Source organism: Olea europaea, chromosome 10 (assembly GCF_002742605.1).
Source record: "Olea europaea var. sylvestris chromosome 10, O_europaea_v1, whole genome shotgun sequence".
Taxonomy (NCBI): domain Eukaryota; kingdom Viridiplantae; phylum Streptophyta; class Magnoliopsida; order Lamiales; family Oleaceae; genus Olea; species Olea europaea.
The window spans coordinates 11,398,822-11,417,839 of record NC_036246.1 but is presented as its reverse complement, the minus strand read 5'-3'; the positions used below and the strand labels follow the sequence as shown (position 1 = coordinate 11,417,839).

Genomic DNA, 19,018 nt, shown 5'->3' with positions numbered 1-19,018 from the left:
AATTGATGAAAAATGTGTGGTTGAAAAATAAGTAAAAGTTTTTCATTTACGTGTAATATTATTTTAATAAAGAATGTGTGGTTGAAAAGAAGAAGAAAAAAATACATTTTTTAAAAAATGGATACCAAACGGGGCCTATATGCATAATTGTTGATAAATTGTGGGAGGGAGAGAACGAGAGAGTTTTTGATGTTGTGAAAAAAAAAATGAAACCCAACAATGGCTATTTATAGAGAAAAAGGGAAAATTCAATGGCCATTCTGGTCACTCTAAAAGTTTAGTGACTGTTGCAAACAATTGCTAAACTTTTGAACAGTGACCAAAACGATCACTTCTAAAAACAGTCATTATTCACCACAAGCATCTTGCTTCCATTAAGCCCGCGAATGGCTCGCCGGTGGACAAGTTAAGCCAGTTTGGCCCCCCAAACAGGCCAAGTCACTTGGCTCGTGCTCTAGCTCTTAATTTTACGAGACCGAGCTATCCACATGCTCCATTTGACACCCCTCGGTCTATCACATTTTAATTATATTAAATAGTTTTAATTTTTTTTCATTATCATATTTGTCTTTCAACTCTTATTTATGATATTCTATTTTAACTTTTATCAACTAGCAAAGCTTATTTTTAATTATGATTTTCATCCAAAAATACTATTAGTTGCTTCCAAGCGGGTGATAAATATTTAGTCTTGATTTTGTATAAGGAGATAGATGTCACGCTCTACATCTCGAAAATCCCAGGCAAGCACACGAAATGACGATGTGTGTTGTGCTATCCTCATGTCGTTACTTCTATCTTTTTTAACACTCTCATATTAAAATATGCTTTTTGAAAACAACAAAAGTATGTCCTTGTAGGATGACAAAATAACCTTGGCCGTCCCTGTCCCAAATCTTATCTATTTTTTAAGTATCAAATTTTAAGTTATATAAAAACAAATAAATTAATAAAATCGTATATGAAGATATTTTAATCATTGCTTCACCTTCCGAAAATCTTTGGTGGGCATGAGGATAGTGATGGAAAAATCTCTCTCGAAAATCATTCTTATATCCTTGTCTTTTGTCCTTCTTTTTCTTTTTCTTTATGTTCTCTTGTTTCTATTTATTTGATTTGTTTATCTCAAAGATAAGGGGTAAAAAATAAAATTGCTTTTGACAGGATTTGAACGTTAACTTAAGACAAAGGAAAAAAAAATTTGTTCAATTGGGACTCAAATGGTCCTAGAGTAAAAGTCGAGAACATAAATGATCATTTACAAATGTTTGATACCTAATTGCAATAGAAGTGAAATATTGGGGGGCATATTATGCTATTTCCACCAATTGTTTCGATACGTTAATTAGCCATTTCCACTTATTTTTCCCTATCCGTCGCTCAGCTGCACTAAAAAACAAAATTTAGGGTTCTACTGCACTAGGAAAATCGTTGAATTACCCAATGGATACCTCGATTTAGAACAAATGCAAAAACCCCATTAAAAGTCTCGACCTTAAAACCGTAAAAAAGCTAGCCCTCTTCTTCGAGCGCCATTTGAACGCAAACACTACCACCAGCCTCAAGTAACTTGATTAGCCCGACAAATTCGCTAACTCGAAGGTAGAGCTTTGCAACGAGCTCCAGAAGCTCAAGATGCTTGCTGGAGTCCCCAAGCTCTATCCGGACCTTGTCAGCTTCGGCAGTGTTAATTTAATCATCGGTCTACTCAACCTTGACAACAGTGATATCGCTATTGATGCCGTCACTCTTTTACATGACCTTACTGATGCAGATGTCATTGAGGACAACAATGAGCTTGTGCAGGTCCTTATTGATGCACTCATTGAGAATATTGTAGTTGCTTGCTTGTATCAAACCTTTCGCAGTTAAAAGATTCTGACCCAGATGAATCGACTGCCATTTATAATTCATTGTCTACAATTGAGAACCTCATTGAGGTCAAGCCATTAGTGTAAGGGCTTGTTTGTGAGAAGACCAAAATTTTGAAATGGCTATAGGCTCGTATAAAAGTACGAGAGTTTAATAGTAACAAACAGTATGCATCAGAGATTCTAGCCATTCTGTTATCGAACAACACTGCAAATCAGAAGAGATTTGGACAGATGAATGGAGTGGATGCGTTGTTGCAGGTTGTAGCGATGTACAAGTCAATGGTGTAAGTATTATGACCTAGGTCCAATCAACTTTAGACAAAACACTTTTAATATATAATTGATACAATTTTATGACAGATCTATTATTTAATTAATACTTAATTAAATTAAATAATAGAGTCTGTAGATTCAAATCTTAGTAATTTGTTAATCACAAAGAGTTATGGTTGTGAGATATAAATTATATATGATAGAATCTTCAATCATCCGTGGTCGTAAATAATAACAAGATACATATATTGTTATTAAAGTATGGTGACACTTAAATGAACACATGGATATTTTGTTATAAAACAAAATATTAGAGACCTGTTAAGAGATTCCACATAGATAACTATCTGAGTATCAACAGTTAATCTCTAATGTTTAGTAATGAAATAGGTCTTTTAACTTGAGGTCATCATATTGTCTTATATGAGGACAGTCATACTTTGATGATGTTGAAATTTTCTTTGTCAATGGCCGCTAATACGACATTGTTTAGGTATATTAAGAATTATATGAAGGGTGTGAATGATCAATAGATGATTCGTTACTCTTAGATAGTAAGAGATTATGATCTACATTTTGTTCAGTTAAGTTAATAATAAAATCCTTGGTCAAGGTGTATTCATAAGCCGAAAAAGAGTTTTGACTTATATTGACATAGGAGTGGAATGAAAGATATGATCGATAATCGAGATTGACACACTTTCGTATCTCGTGATTGATAAGATCATATTGAATAAGGGATTATAATTTCACGATAAACGAATAAGTTTGGTTTTATCATACCATGTGATATTTTTTGTCACATGTATTTTTTTGACACATTACTAGATGTCAATCTAGGACGATTGATGTGAATTAGTGATAAATTAAAAGAGGTGTTTTAATTATCGATTTTGATTAGATCAAAATAATAATTTACATTGTTAAATATCTTGATTGAAAACCTAATGAGGGGCACACTAAAGGAGAATAGAAGAATGAGATTTATCAATTACTTAATTGAGAAGTGTTGGATGATTAATTAATTGGGTTTCTTATTAATAGACCTAAATTAATTAATTGAATTAATTAATCATATACCAGACTTAATTAATCGGATTAACTAAATATTGGACCGAATTAAGTTTCAAGATGGGTTAAACCCGTTTAGGCTTATATAAATAAGCTATTAGGGTTTAAAATCTGTAGAGAAAATTCATATTTATGCTAGTACAAGAAGAGTAAAAATCCTAATTCTCTCAATCTTGTTCCATGTGTAGATATCCATTGGAGGCTGCAGATCGTAATTGTTGGAGTTCAAGGAAAGCAAAGTTTGCAAAATTTAATAAATGTAGAACTTCTATCTCAGTTTCTATATAAACGCAAAGCAGATCCTTGGTAAGAATTGAAATTTTGTTTATGTTTCATTGTGCATGATTAAGTAACTTTTCAACAGTAGTATTAGAGCCTAATTTATGTTTATTATGAATTGTTTTCAGTCTTTAGAAACAATCAATGGTTGATTGTTTATTTTTCATATTTCTAGCTTTTAAAGAAAATTATTTTCATCTTCTAAAATCTATTTTTGAATAGAAAATAATTTTTGGGTCAAAAACAAAGATCAGGATGGGGGTCAATGGCGACATCGCAGGTAGCTACTCGATCGCTACAGGCGATTGTCACCACTGCGACAACTTCAGTGAAGATGTAACGCTTCACGTTGCAATTAGGCAATGCGGAAGTGCCCCTGTATGACAACGGCGATATGCCGACATATGTCGCCTGTAGTGGATAGGTAGAAGCCAATGCCGCCACGAGTTTTAAAGAAACACCACTGCGACAACTTCAGTGAAGATGCAGCGCTTCACGTTGCAATTAGGCAACGGCGGAAGTGCCCCTGTATGACAACGGCGATATGCCGACATATGTCGCCTGTAGTGGATGGGTAGAAGCCAATGCCGCCACGAGTTTGAAAGAAACTCTTCTAGGTTTTTGAGTCGGGTGGTTGTAATGGACATGGGGTTTCAGCTGCAATTTGGAGTATTGTACCCCCTGGTTGCAATATGCTTTACAGATCAATTTGTAAATTTTAAAATGAAGGGTTGCTATGCAATTTAAGAAATAAAGAGGCCTGTTTATGATTTTCAGTTGTGTCATAATGCAATTTTCAAAAGGGGCCTTGAATGTAATTTTGAAATGGGTTTTAAAATTGATTTTGGAAAGGATTTATCAATTTTGACCGAAATTTTATTTTGACCCAGATTAAAACTTTATTTAAAATCGACGACTTTTATGTTATAGTTAAAATTAGATTTTAACTTAATTATTATGCTTTGACCCTAAATTGAAATTTATTTTATTTACGAGTTTTATCCTAAATAAAAAATATTAATTCAATTTAAATTAGAGTTGGACTCTAATTTGACATTTAATTATAATTTGATTTTAATTAAATTGTCTTGCCTAAAATTTTCCTTGAATTTGGCACTTAATTAAAATTTGATTTTAATTAAATAAGTTCGCCCTGATATTTTGGAATTAGAGTTGAACTCTAATTTTTATATTTAATTAAGATTTGATTTTAATTAAATTCAACTACCTTCATTTTTGAAATTAGAGTTAGACTCTAATTTGCTACTTATTTAAAATTTGATTTTAATTAAATAGTTCAGCCCTATGGAATTAGAGTTAGTCTCTAATTTGATATATAATTAAAATTTGATTTTAATTAAATATACCCGCCAATTGAATTAATTGATTAATATGATTAATTAATTAATTATTTTTCCATTCCATTTGTCTAAATTAGTTTAAACGAATTTAAATGCTAGAAACTTGAAACACATTTGCATATAATATTAGACATTATATAGGAAAACATTTATATGATGAATGCATATTAGTGGATGCCTATTGACTAGACCACATGGATGTGTTGAATAGTTAGTTTTATTCTTGTTATTTTATGGGCCTACGAGCTCTTATTTATTTTAGACTTGTGAATCCGTTGTAATTATTATGGGCGTGCATGTCCAATCATTTAGGCTTGCGTGCCAATTAGTATAATATACATATTGCAGTTGAACTAATTAAAAAAAAGAAGAAGATGAGGATACCATACAAATGGAGCATGATATGAGTCAATGCAATACTCTTAGGAGCTGACCAACTAGTCTTTCTTATGGCTTAGAAAGACTAGTTAGTAAAAGTCCATAAAAGTCCATAAAATATTTATATTTATCACGATGTGACATTTGCATGCAAAACCCTCATTAAAATATTAAGTCATATTTATATTCGTCTTCCATCATTATAGTGAAAAATCGGAGTCCTCAATCGATCTTAGCTCGTTGAATATACTCAAGGATGGTCTATTAGGGGATGTTGGACGTTATGAAATATTAGATATTTCTGAATTATGGGTTCGACTTAACTAAAATTTATCTGTTGTTGAGTACACTTAAAGGGATAAATTTTGGATGCATGTTAATCTGACGCATAAGATGTGTGAAGACAAAGAGTTGCCATTTTAATGATCTGAAAATTGTATGGAGATACAATCGATAACAGTATCTACCTAAATGTTTTATTGAGATTTGTTGAATACACTCAGGGCCTTAATATAACAAATGATATCCTAGACCACTGTGAGTCAAGTATAGATTTCATAAATTTAGGTGAGAGGGTCATAAATTTGAGTTAAATATTGGAAGCATAATTAATTTAATAAAAGACAACGTTAAATTAATGAATGCATTTTATATATTATTCTTTTACTTATTTTTTAATAATATTTATTGAATCTTGAGTAACCATATGTATTTAAGAGGCATACTAGATGCCAACAACCAAATCAAATTTTCTTGACTGGCATCGTAGTCTAAGAATGGTTCTCAAGTATGAGAAAATTGTTTATATTCTTGAATAGCCCTTTTTAAAGACACCTGCTCATGACTCGATTAAGGGAGATGTGGTTACTATAATAAGCACAGTGATGACAATAATATTGTAACATGTGTGATGCTTGCAACTATGTCATTTGAGTTACAAAAGCAACATAAGAGTATACATGCTAACACATGATTTTTCATTTCAAAGAATTGTATGATAAATAATCGAGTGTGGAAGGATTTGAGACTTCTAAGAAACCATACTAGTGCAAAATGACGGAGAAATCTTTAGTCAGTGCTTATGTACTGAAAATGATTGACATTGACAAGTTGTCTCAATTGGGTTCAATCATGAACTATGAGCTAAGTATTGACTAAGTTTTGCAATCTCTATCAGAGAGTTATTAATAGCTAATCATAAATTTTGATATGAATAAGCTCGAGTGCACACTCATTGAATTGCTGAATATGTTTAAAATTGTTAAGCCCAATATCAAAATTTGTAGTGGGCAAATCTTACTCATTAATTTCCCTAAGGGTTGTAAGAAGAATTCTAAATGATGTTTTGGAAAAGTATCCAATATAGCTAAGACGATTAAAGCGAAGAAGGACAATACAAAACCTAATGACCTTTGTTATTATTATAAAATGAAAGGTCATTGGTATAAATATTGCAAGGCTTATGTCTGTTTCATTAGCTTATTAGGTATTAGATACCGGATGTGCATTTCATATTTATATAAATATAGAGAAACTAAATAGAAGTAGATTACTGCAAAATGAAGAAGTTAACCTCCATGTTGAAGATGAGCAAATGTTGCTACATTGCTTATAGGAGCATACTTTTTACCATTGCCTTTAAACTTAATATTGGAATTAGACGAATGTTACTTTGTACCCATCATTACCAAAATGTTAAATAAATTTCATGTTTGGATATGAACTATTTTAATGTTAAGAACAATTGTTATTCATTTTTATCTTGATAAGATCTTATGGTTATAATAAATTACAAAATGATATTTATATTCTAAATACTAAGTATTCTACAAAGAGTATAAAAATTGAAAAGGCATAAAAGTAATAATCTGAATAACACCTAAATCTAGCATCGCGGACGTGGTCACATAAATGAAGATGCAATTCCAAAATCACATTGATATGTATATTTGAGGTCAAATGATTTTGAATCATTTGACAAGTGCAAATCATGCTTGTTAGGCACAATGACCAAATCTCTTTTTACGTCAAAAGGAGAAATGTCTACAAATTACTGGCCTAATACATAGTGATGTACCATGCCAATGATACTAGATGAGATTTTTCATTTTTCATCACATTTGTTTACGACTATTTCAGAAATGGTGATGTATACTTGATGAAATTCATGCGTGAAGCTCTTGAAAGGTTTAAGAGATTCAAGCTAAAAGTAGAGAAATAAATAGGTGTGTGTTCTCACATCTAGATCAAATCAATGTAGAGAATTTTAGATTATCTAAAAGAGAATGAAATTCTCTTGCATTGGATTTCCCAGCATACACCACAGCACAATGTTGTATCTAAGAGGAAAAGTCATACACTATTAGATATAATGTGCTTAATAATAAGTCACGCAAACATACCAGAATCGTTTTAGGGTCATTTATTGATCGCAGTATGATACACACTAAATCGTGTTCCATCTAAGTCGGTTAACAAAACTCCATATGAGTTATGGAGAGGAAAAAGACCCAACTCATCTCATATGAAACTTTGGGGCTATGATGCTTATGCGAAGTGCATTGAATCAGATAAGGTTGAGACTAAATTTGATGAATGTATATTTGTAGGATATCTAAAAGAGACAATTGGATATCAATTCTATAATTTCATTAAGAAGAAAGTTTTCATCTCACGACATATCGTCTTTCTAGAGAAAAAGTTTATTCTAGAAGAGGACAGTGGAAGTAAAATAGAACTTGAAAGAGTTCAAGAGTCCACATATATAGTTAACCAAGTAGATGAATCTGGGTTTGATTCCACACCTACTAAGGGACATACTCTTGATCAGGAAGTAGAGACTCTAAGGATATGTCAGTTTCGTGTAAATTTGGTAGGATCATTCGACCTTCAAGAAGGTGGAAATCCATGATTATTAATCAAGGATGATGAACCTACCAATTGTATAAAAACAAAGTCAAGTGTTGACTCAAAGAAATGGAAATATGTCTTGAAATTCGAGATGAACTCTATGTATGTGAACAAGTTTAGATCTTGATCGACCAACCTGATGAAATTGAACCCATGGATTGTAAATGGGTTTACATGAAGATGTTGACATAGATGAAAACATCCATACATTCAAGGCGAGGCTAATAGCAAATGGTTATAAATGAAGATGATGAGTTGACTTTAATGAAACCTCTAGCCTATAGCCATGCTTAGGTTCATTCAGATTTTATTTGCAATAGCTACATACAATGACTATGAGTTATGGTAAAATGATGTCAACAATGTATTCTTTAACATGAACTTGCAAGAGGAAGTATACATGACACAATTTGAAAAATTTTGAATCCAAGTATGCTTACAAAGTATGCAAATTTGATCTATTCATATATGGATTGAAGAAAGCCTCTTGGAGCTGAAATAATCAATTTGATGAGTAAGTTCAAATGTTTGATTTTATAAAAAAATGAAGAAGAGCCATGTGTTTACAAGAAGATAGTGGGCGCAATGTCGTGTCCCTAATATTATATGTAGATAAAATATTAATAGGAAATGATATCCTTATATTTTAATCGTTGAAATCATAGTTGTCAAATAATATCTTTATGATAAAAATGGGAGAAGCAACTTGATATATAGAGAAATAATTTAAAAAATTGCTTAACTCATCCCAATCTATATAGATAAAATCTTGAGAAAATTTTGTATGAAAAAATGAATTGAGAGTTCATGGATACACTGGTGCTAACTTCTGGTCATTCTAGAATGAAAGTAAATCTCAAACAAGTTATGATTTTCTTTTAATTATAAACTAGCTAGTTGGAAAAGTTCCAAATATGAAACAACCATAAATTCAATAGCAAAAGCCAAATAAATCATTGATTCAGAAGCAGCAAAGAGTTGCACTCTGGATCAACAAGGTCATTGATGAACTTGAATCTTTACATTGTTGATCACAAACTTCTACATTCTGATAACAATGGAGTTGTTGTGCAAACAAATGAACTAAGGGCTCACCAATGGTTTAAACATGTGTTTAAGGCAGTATTATCTCATCAGAGAGATAATACAAAGAAATGACGTAATGAAAGAATGAATTCTCATAAATGATAATATTGCGGATCCACTGACAAAGAGTTGTCACTGTATAAATATGATCGTCATGTAAACTCTTATAATATTAGATACATAAGTGATTGAATCTAGTACAAGTGGGAGTTTGTAAGTGTTATACCCTAGGTCCAATTAACTTTGAAAATAAACACTTTTAATATATAATTGATGCAATTTTATGGTAGATCTATTATTTAATTAATATTCAATTAAATTAAATAATAGAATCCGTAGATTTAAATTTTAGTAATTTATTAATTACAAAGAGTTGTAATCATGAGATACAAATTACATATAATTGAATCTTAAATTATCTGTGGCTATAAGTAATAACGAGATACAGAGATCGTTATTAGAGATAAACCACTTGGTGTGCCATTTCTTATTTATGAAGTAAGTAGCCGATCTCACAAATTAAAGCATGGTGACACTTAAATGAGCACGTGGATGTTTTGTTAGGGCATGTCAAGAATAATATGAAGATTGTGAATGATCAGTAGTGGATTTGTCACTCCTAGATAGTAAAAAATTATGATCTACATTTCATTCAATTAAGTTGATAGTAGAATCATTGGCCAAGGTGTATTTGCAAGTCGACAAGGAGTTTCGACTTATATTGATTTAATAGTGGAATGAAAATATGATCGATAATTGAGATTAAAACACTTCCATATCTTGTAATTGATCAAATCACATTAATGAATATATTATAGTTTCGCGGCAAATAAATATATTTAGTTTTGTCATACCACATGATATTTTTCATCATATATATTATCCTGACACATTACTAGATATCAATTTGAGACGATGGATGTGAATTATTGATAAATTAAAAGAGGTGTTTTATCTTATCGATTTTGATTAGATCAAATAATAATTCACATCGTTAAGTATCGTTATTAAAAACATAATGGGTCACACACTAAAGGAGAGCTAGAAGAATGAGATTTACCAATTACTTAATTGACAATTATTGGATAGTTAATTAACTGAATTGCTTATTAATAGACCCGAATTAATTAATTGAATTAATCAATTCAAGGATCAAATTTAATTAATTGAGTTAATTAAATATTGGACTAGATTAAGTTATGAGACGGACTTAGCCCTTTGGGCTTATATAAATAAGCTGCTGGTATTTGAAAAATTGTAGAGAATTTATATTCTTACTAGCACTAGAAAATTAAAAATCCCAATTATCTCAATCTTATTTCATGTGTGGATTTCCATTGGAGGCTGCAGATCGTGATTGTTGGAGTTCAAGAAAAGTAAAGGAGTTTGCAGAATTTAACAAAGATATAATTTCTATCACAGTTTCTATTTAAACACAAAACAGATTTTTGGTGGAAATTGAAATTTTGTTTATATTCAATGGTGCATGATTAAGTAAATTCCCAATAATGGAGTTCAAGACAAGCGACAAGGAAGAGATGGTTGAGAATTTTTTTGATTGTTTGTGTTGTTTGCTAATGCCCTTGTAGAATAAAGAGAGGTTTGTGAAGGCAGAAGGTGTGGAGTTGATGATCAATATTATGAATCAAAAGAAGTCGTGTTATGGGTCGGCCATTAGGGCATTGGATTTTGCCATGACGAATTATTTACTTGTATGCGAGCAGTTTGTTGATGTCATGGGCTTGAAGACTGCATTTCCTACTTTTATGATAAGGCATGTTCGGATCCCTTTTTTGTGCTTATTTAGATGTGACAAATCTATTTAAATTGGAGAGAATTGATTGAATGTGCTTGCTTAAGTGGTTATTTATACAACATATGTTTAATAATTTAGTCCAACGCAGTTGATAAAAGCAATTCTTTGTCTGAGGGTAGGAATCATTTATTGAAGGGTTAATTAAGTCACTTGTCACAGGTGGGAGTGTAGACAATTGTAATTCTTGTTGCCTTCGAATTTTTATGGGTATCTATATTCTATTGATAGGCTCAATTTGTCAAAAGAAAGAGTATGTGACATAAAGCTAGATTAAGTCTTGAATAATTAAGCTAGATTAAGAAATTTGGGAATGGAATACATTCTTTGTTAATGATTTATCAATACCACTTCTCCATTAGTATTGATTGATTGATTGATTTATTATTATTATTATTATTATTATTATTATTATTATTATTATTATTATTATTATTATTAATCTTGTTTATAGAGTCAATAGATTGACTTTGTTATTTTTTTGTTTCAACTATCACTTTCATGCATATAGGCTTATATTTATGTCTATGTTCACATTCTATTGCTTTTGTAAAGGTTTGGATTGCTCAAATTCTTGAGCCCAAGTTTTGATCTGTTAGCCAAGTAAAAAATCGGCCCAATGATTGATCCATTTTAACTAAAGATTCCAAAATAAGTAAAAATGTGTTTTGTAAACATGCTTCTACTTGTAAAGGTGTCTACTCTTAATCTCTTACACCTGGCAGATGAACAACCGTTGGATTGTTTCATTGGCCCTATTTCTTATAAATAGTGAAGTTAATTCGAGGGTTGGCAAATTTTTGAACCCTATTCTCTTCTTGTTACAGTTGTTCTTCTTCTTGTACTCTCTTCATTTTCTAGATGAACTCCCTTGTAATTTCTTAGTGAAATTGTGTTGTAAATGTGAGAGAGAGTAAAATCCACCTCTTGGTGAGGTTGAATGTAATTTTTGAGGGCCTTTTCAGTAGTTTTGAACAGCTGAACATTTGTGTTCTTTCTGTAACATGGTTTTGCCTGGTTTTGGGGTTGTGATACTGGATTTGAGTGTAGTCCTAATGGATACTCAACGAGGGATTAGGCATCAGCAGCGGTCGCTGAACCTCCAGGGCCTTGGGTCGAAAATTTTTCGTGTTCTTTATTTTTCTTGCAATTTATTTGTATATTTTCATTAAAATTAGTCAAGTCACAAAAGCTCAATTTATTAGGGACCAACAGTGGTATCAGAGCCACTATTAATTTTTTTAAATTTATTATTATTATTATTATTTAAAATTTAAAGTTTCTAAAAATTGTTCTTCAATTATTTGTGACACCACTGATTTCTAGAAATTTATTAAATCTAATAGATCTGCTGTTGTTGTACAGAAAGATGCCTTCAACCTGTATCGTGTGTAGATCTCTGGTATTATTTGGTTATTTTAGAAACCGCCTGCACTTCTGGTGACATTTATCCTGAATCCTCTTTTGTATACTCGTTGAATTTGTTCTTTAAGGGTTAAGTTTTAGGAATTTTTTGAAATCCCCTGATTTACTTTTATTTAGGGTTCCCTGAGAGAACCCTAGAATCCAAGGGAAGTAGGGTTCGGTTAAGAAAATCCATTAGGGGTTCTCCGTTTATTTTACTGGAATTTCACGCTTCTGCTTGGTGCATATCCTGATACTTAAATGTTGATTTATTAATTCTAATAGTTGATATGCAAGAGTTATTACCCTTTTTGATGCCTGTATTTGTGCTTATACTTTGTATATAAAGTTTGGCAAGAAAGTGCTTAATTAGTTACTGCAAGAACCAAATCTGTTAATTACAATTTACTGAGTGTAAACTCTCTGTCTTCATACCTTTGTTGTGTACATTATACTTTGTGTGATTTGTTTAGTTGAATCTCATTCTTACCTGTACCCTTTTTGTACACAATTGTGACATACTTGCATAGTATGTCCACTAAAATTGATATTTATCATTGGGATGGTAAAGGAGACTTTAGTCTCTGGAGCCAGAAGATGAAAGCTCTTTTAATGCAATTAAAATGTTTTAAAGCTATAGATGAATCTTGGTTATAAACCCTATCCAAAGATAGGAAAACCGAGTAAGATGAATTGGCATGGAGCACTTATTTTCTTCATTTGTCTGACTCTGTAATTAGAAAAGACGGGAAACACTAAAATTGATGTAGAGTTATGGACAGCCTTAGAAAAACAATATGTTACTAAGTCCCTGCCAAATAAATGTTTTCTTTGGAAACAATTTTTTTAAGTCACAAATTTGACCCTAGTGCAAACCTAGAAAAGAATATGAATAGGTTCAATAAGATTACTCAAGACCTAATCAATTATCGAGAAAGGATCTCAGATGATCAAAAAGTAGTTGGTCTACTTAATGCCCTAGTGATAAGTATAAGGACATTAGAAATGCCTTAGAATATGGCAGAAGTGATTAACTGTTGAAATTATTCATGATTCTCTCAAGATAGAGACCTAGAACTTAAATTTGAACATAGATAAGCCTTACATGTTGAGAAGCCTTTGTCCAATCCTAAATTCCCTACTAGAGGCTTGAATAATTTTTGTCAAGCCAATTGCAATAAAGATAAGAATTTCCCTAAAAAGAAATGGGGAAATGATAAAGGAAAGGATAAAAAAACAAAGGAAAGGCCAAGAATAGAAAGTGTTATTACTGTAGTAAAATTGGACTCCTAATTAAAGACTGTTTCAAGAAGGCTAATGACTTAGGGAGTGAGTCTAACTGTGATAATGGTACTTCAATCATTGCTGCTTCCTATAAGAGGGGTGAAAATGTTGATATTGCGGTTGCTTATGTGCTTTCATTAGAAAGGCCTAAACATGTTGAGTTCTTGATTCAAGATGTTCCTTTCACATGAGTCGCAATATTAATTGGTTTACCGATTTCTCAAATCTTAGTGATGGTTTTGTAAAACTGGGGAATAATGCATCCTGTTAAGTAAAAGGAATTGCGAACATCATTATAAAATTGAAGAATGGTCAACTTTTAAGGCTGATTCACACTAAGTATGTTCCAACAATTAGAAGGAATCTTATATCCTTGGGGGTATTATATGATGAAAATTATCAAATTGAGATTAATAATGGTTTTACAAATATAATCAAAAATCAATCACTTATAGTCAGTTCACCTAAAATTAATGATATTTATACCATAAAACCTGACTTTATTGTTCAAAATACTATTGTGAATTTGGTAACACAAACTGATAAGTCAGAGTTATAGCATAGAAGGTTAGGCCATCTAAGTGAAAAAAAAAATTCCTTTCAAAATCAAGTGCCTTTGGAAAAGACAATGTTCAAAAGCTAACCTTTTGTGAACATTGCATTATGGGATAACAGAATAGAATGCCCTTTAACCATGGAATACATAAATCACAAAATATACTTGAATACATTTATAGTGACCTGTAGGGGCCTGCACTTGTTTCCACTGTATCCAGTTATAGATATTATCTTCTTACCATTGATGATTATTCTAGAAAGGTCTAAATTTTCTTACTAAAATCAAAGTTCAACACTTTTTCAGTCTTCAAGGACTAGAAAACTTTGATAGAAAATCAAACTAGTAGGAAGATTAAAGTAATAAAAACTGACGATGGATTGGAGTTCTGCAATACTGAATTTGATCAGTATTGCAGTACTCATGGTATACTTAGACATAGGATTGCGAACAATACCCCTCAGCAAAATGATATTACTAAGAGGATGAACAGAACTATTCTAAAAAGAACTAGGTGCATGCTAATTAGTTCAGGATTATAAAAAAAAAATTTGGGAGAGGCAGTAAAGACTGCTCGTTACTTGATAAATAAGTGCCCTTCTACTTCACTAGATAATAAAGTGCCACAGAAAGTTTGTTCGCGATCTGTTTATGATTATTCTCACTTAAGAACATTTGGCTTTATAGCCTATGCTCACCAATCTAATTCAAAACTTGACCTCAGATCTTTAAGATGTGTTTTCTTCGGTTATAGGGAAGGGGTAAAAAGCTATAGACTTTGGCTAAAAGAAGTTAAAGGGTTTAAGGTGATTATAAGCAGATCTGCGATTTTTAATGAAGAAGTTTTTCCATGCCTTGGTGACAATAATGAAGATAAAATAACTGAAAATGACTTTGTTATCACTAAAATTGAATTCAGCAGTCAAAATAACCCATGAACAGATACAAATTGCGGTGGAGACACTTCAGATTGAACCCTAGCCTGCTACAAATGATGAAAATTTAAATAGTCCTCAGGAATTAGAACCTGCACCTGACTTGCAGGATTATCAAATGGCTAGAGACAGAGAGATAAGACAAATTAGACCTCTTTCTAGGTATCAATTTACAGATTATGTGTCTGCATAGTTAGAATCTGATTCTTTTGACAAGGAATCTAAATCATATGAAGAGGCTATTGCCTCTAAGGACTCTGCCAAATGGTTTGCAGCTATGCAAAATGAGATGGGTTCTCTATACAAAAATAAAACGTGAAACTTAGTAGTTAAACTTAAAGACTACAAACTAATTGACTATAAATATGTTTGCAAGGTAAAAGAATGAGAGTATAAATCAAATGAAAGAGATACAAGGAAGGGCTTGTAGCTAAAGGATTTACACAGAGAGAGAGAGAGTATAGACCACACAGAAATATTTTCACCTATAGTCAAATACACTTCTATCAGAATATTGCTTGCACTTGTAGCCCAATTTAACTTAGAACTAGAGCAATTAGATGTGAAAACTGCATTCTTGTATAACTCTTTGAATGAAACAGTATACATGTCACAACCAAAAGGTTTTAAGGTTAAAGGTAAAGAACACTTAGTGTGTCTAATAAGTCTTTGTATGGCCTAAAACAGGTCTCAAGACAATGGTATAAAATATTTGATTCTTTTTATACAAGGCCTGAAGTTTAGAAAATCTGAGTATGATCCCTGTTTTTATTTCAAGAGAAATGGAAATTTTGAATCATTTTATATGCTTTTGTATGTAGATGATATGCTTCTATCTGGTCATAATTCTAATGCATAAACTCTATAAAAGAAAAATCAAAGTCTGAATTTGAGATGAAAGATCTAAAACATGTTAGAAAAATTTTAGGAATGGAAATAAAAAGGGATAGACCTAATGGAAAACTATTTTTAACTTAAAAAGGCTATATTGAAAAAGTTGTTAAAAGATTTTCTTTACATGAAACCAAACTTGTTAGTTTACCTATATCTGCAAATGTGAAATTGTCTATTAATCAATCACCTAAAATTGAAATTGAACTTAAAAGAATGTTACATGTACCATATGCTAATACTGTTGGATCTGTTATGTATATTATGGTATGTTCAAGGCTTGATATAGCCTATGCTGTGAGTGTGCTAAGTAGATTCATGAGCAATCCAAGTGAACTTCATTGGGAAGCCATGAAGAATTTAATTAAGTATTTGAAAGGTACATAGAACTTAGGACTTATGTTCAAAACTGATAAAAATGGCTTAAAATTAAAAGGCTATGTTGACTCTGATCTTGCTGAAAATTCTGATAATAGAAAGTCCACTATTGCATATTTCTATGTGATAAATGATACTTGCATCAGTTGGAAAGCACACCTTCAGAAATTAGTGGCCTTATCCTCAACTGAGGCAGAATATATTGTTGCTACAAAGGCAGTAAAAGAAGGAATTTGGTTAAGGGGTCTCTTGAATGAACTAGAAATTATAGAAAATCACATGGAGTTGTGTTCATAATCAGAGTGTCATTTTCTTAAGTAGAGATCATGTGTTTCATGACAGAACCAAACACATGGACGTTAAGTTTCATTTCATTAGAGAGATATTAGAAAAAGGTGATATAAAATTAGTTAAAATTCCTACTAAAATTAATCCTGCAGATGTAGGTACAAAGGTAATACCTTTTAGTAAATTTTTTTATTCTTTAAGATTATTGAATCTTGAAGTTTGCTAACTTTCTATTTTGTTGTTAACGGGTAATAAGAGCAAGTGAAGTTAGTTTTTTGTTAGAATCCACTTAATCTTGGTCTCAAAATTCTAGCAAAGTGGAGATTGTAAAGGTTTGGATTGCTGAAATTCTTGAGCCCAAGTTTTGATCTGCTATCCAAGTAAAAAATCGGCCCAATGATTGATCATTGAAGATTCCAGAATAAGTAAAAACGTGTTTTGTAAACACGCTTCTAATTGTAAAAGGCGTCTACTCTTGATCTCTCACACTTGGCAGATGGACAACCGTTGGATCTTTTTAATGGCCCTATTTCTTATAAATAGTGAAGTTAATTCTAGGGTTGGCAGATTTTTGAACCCTATTCTCTTCTGGTTATGGCCGTTCTTCTTCTTGTACTCTCTTCATCTTCTGGATAAATTACCTTGTAATTTCTTAGTGAATTGTGTTGTAAATGTGAGAGAGAGTAAAATCCACCTCTTCGTGAGGTTGAATGTAATTTCCGAGGGCCTTTTTTAGTGGTTTTGAACGGCTGAACATTCGTGTTCTTTCTATAGCTTGGCTTTGACCGATTTTGGGGGGGGGGGGCTTTGATAGTGGATTTGAACGTAATCCTAACGGATGCTTAACGGGGGATTAGGCGTTAGCAGTAGTCGTCGAACCTTCAAACCTTGGGCTGAAAATTCTTCGTGTTCTTTATTTTTCTTGCAATTTATTTGTGTATTTTAATTAAAATTAGTCACGTCACAAAAGCTCGATTTATTTGGGACCAACAACTTTTTAGATACCTTTGAGCAAGACGAACAAGAAGCACTGCAAGGAAGAATTGGAAGAGCGCCTTATATCATTAATTGCATTATTACTTGGTAAGAAGGGAACTTTCTTGCAGAACCATTGATATCGTTGTTAATTGAGGCACGTGTTAGACTAAAAGAATGCAGTCCCTACCTTCACATCGCACTTCCACACCCAGAAAGCTATTTCTCTTGTTTGGCATGAAGATGTTCTCAAAATTTTAGAGTCTAACTATACTGGTGATAAATCTTTAGATCAAGTTATCATATTTCTTCAATTCAACAAATACTGTCACCATGTACCAGTAAATGCTATTGCATGGATCCAAATTTATTAGACTGGTTTAGCAATTGTTATGTCATCCTTACTTGGAAAGGTAAATGGCCGTTGATCAGTTGTTAAATAGGGGCCCAAGGGACAGCTTTAGAGGTAAAAAAAACTTCCATTTGCCTCCCTTAGTTCTGGTACTGGTAATTGAAAAAAAATAGAGCAGTTCCATCACTTATCCACTGTTTTTTATGTTGGAAAAATAAGTTGATGGCTGATTTTGGGATAAATTTTGAGTGGGACCTAGTCGTTTATTTTGGAAGATCAAGATTGATTTGTGTTCTCCTCCATAAGAACATCGAAATCATATATTTACTTGCCAAAAATGATGTTCGGGTAAATGAGAAATTGGAGCTCAAAGTGTGCCAATTGAAATGAGCTTATGTGTTGGAGGGAAAAAAATAAAGGTTTGTCCCAAATAGGAAAATAATAAAGACAAATACCACCTTACATAGGATTACACTTAGGAATGGTATGATTTTGTGTAGCATAGAGACTCTTTCTACGTGCGTATAAAGGGTGCAAATCATGGATCCAAATAATCTTCAGACCTTGAGCTAGTGTGGGACGTGACCTGCACACATGAATGTCGAACCGAAAGGACCAAAATTGGCCCCTTAGGAGGGCTTATGTTTTGCTATTTTTTCCTCCAACTGACCTTTTAACTTCTAAAACTATTGATACTCCAAACGTTATGGTCATTATAATACAAGTTAATGGCATACTTAAGGACAAATTTAACTCACCATTCATGGAGGTTAAGTCTATATTGAACTCGTCTTCCATATTCTATACAAGAGAACCAATACATTCTGTTCTGGCCGAAAACTCTCTTTCTTTTCAATTTTGGTGATATTATTAAGTTACTAAATCAGTTTGTTAGAGTAGTATCTGCAAT

The 19,018-nt window shown here is 32.1% G+C and overlaps 1 pseudogene; it reads left to right on the top strand.

Moving 5' to 3' along the window:
- Nucleotides 1-713: 713 nt before the first annotated feature.
- On the top strand, nucleotides 714-17,896 carry LOC111400283 (annotated as a pseudogene).
- Nucleotides 17,897-19,018: the final 1,122 nt, after the last annotated feature.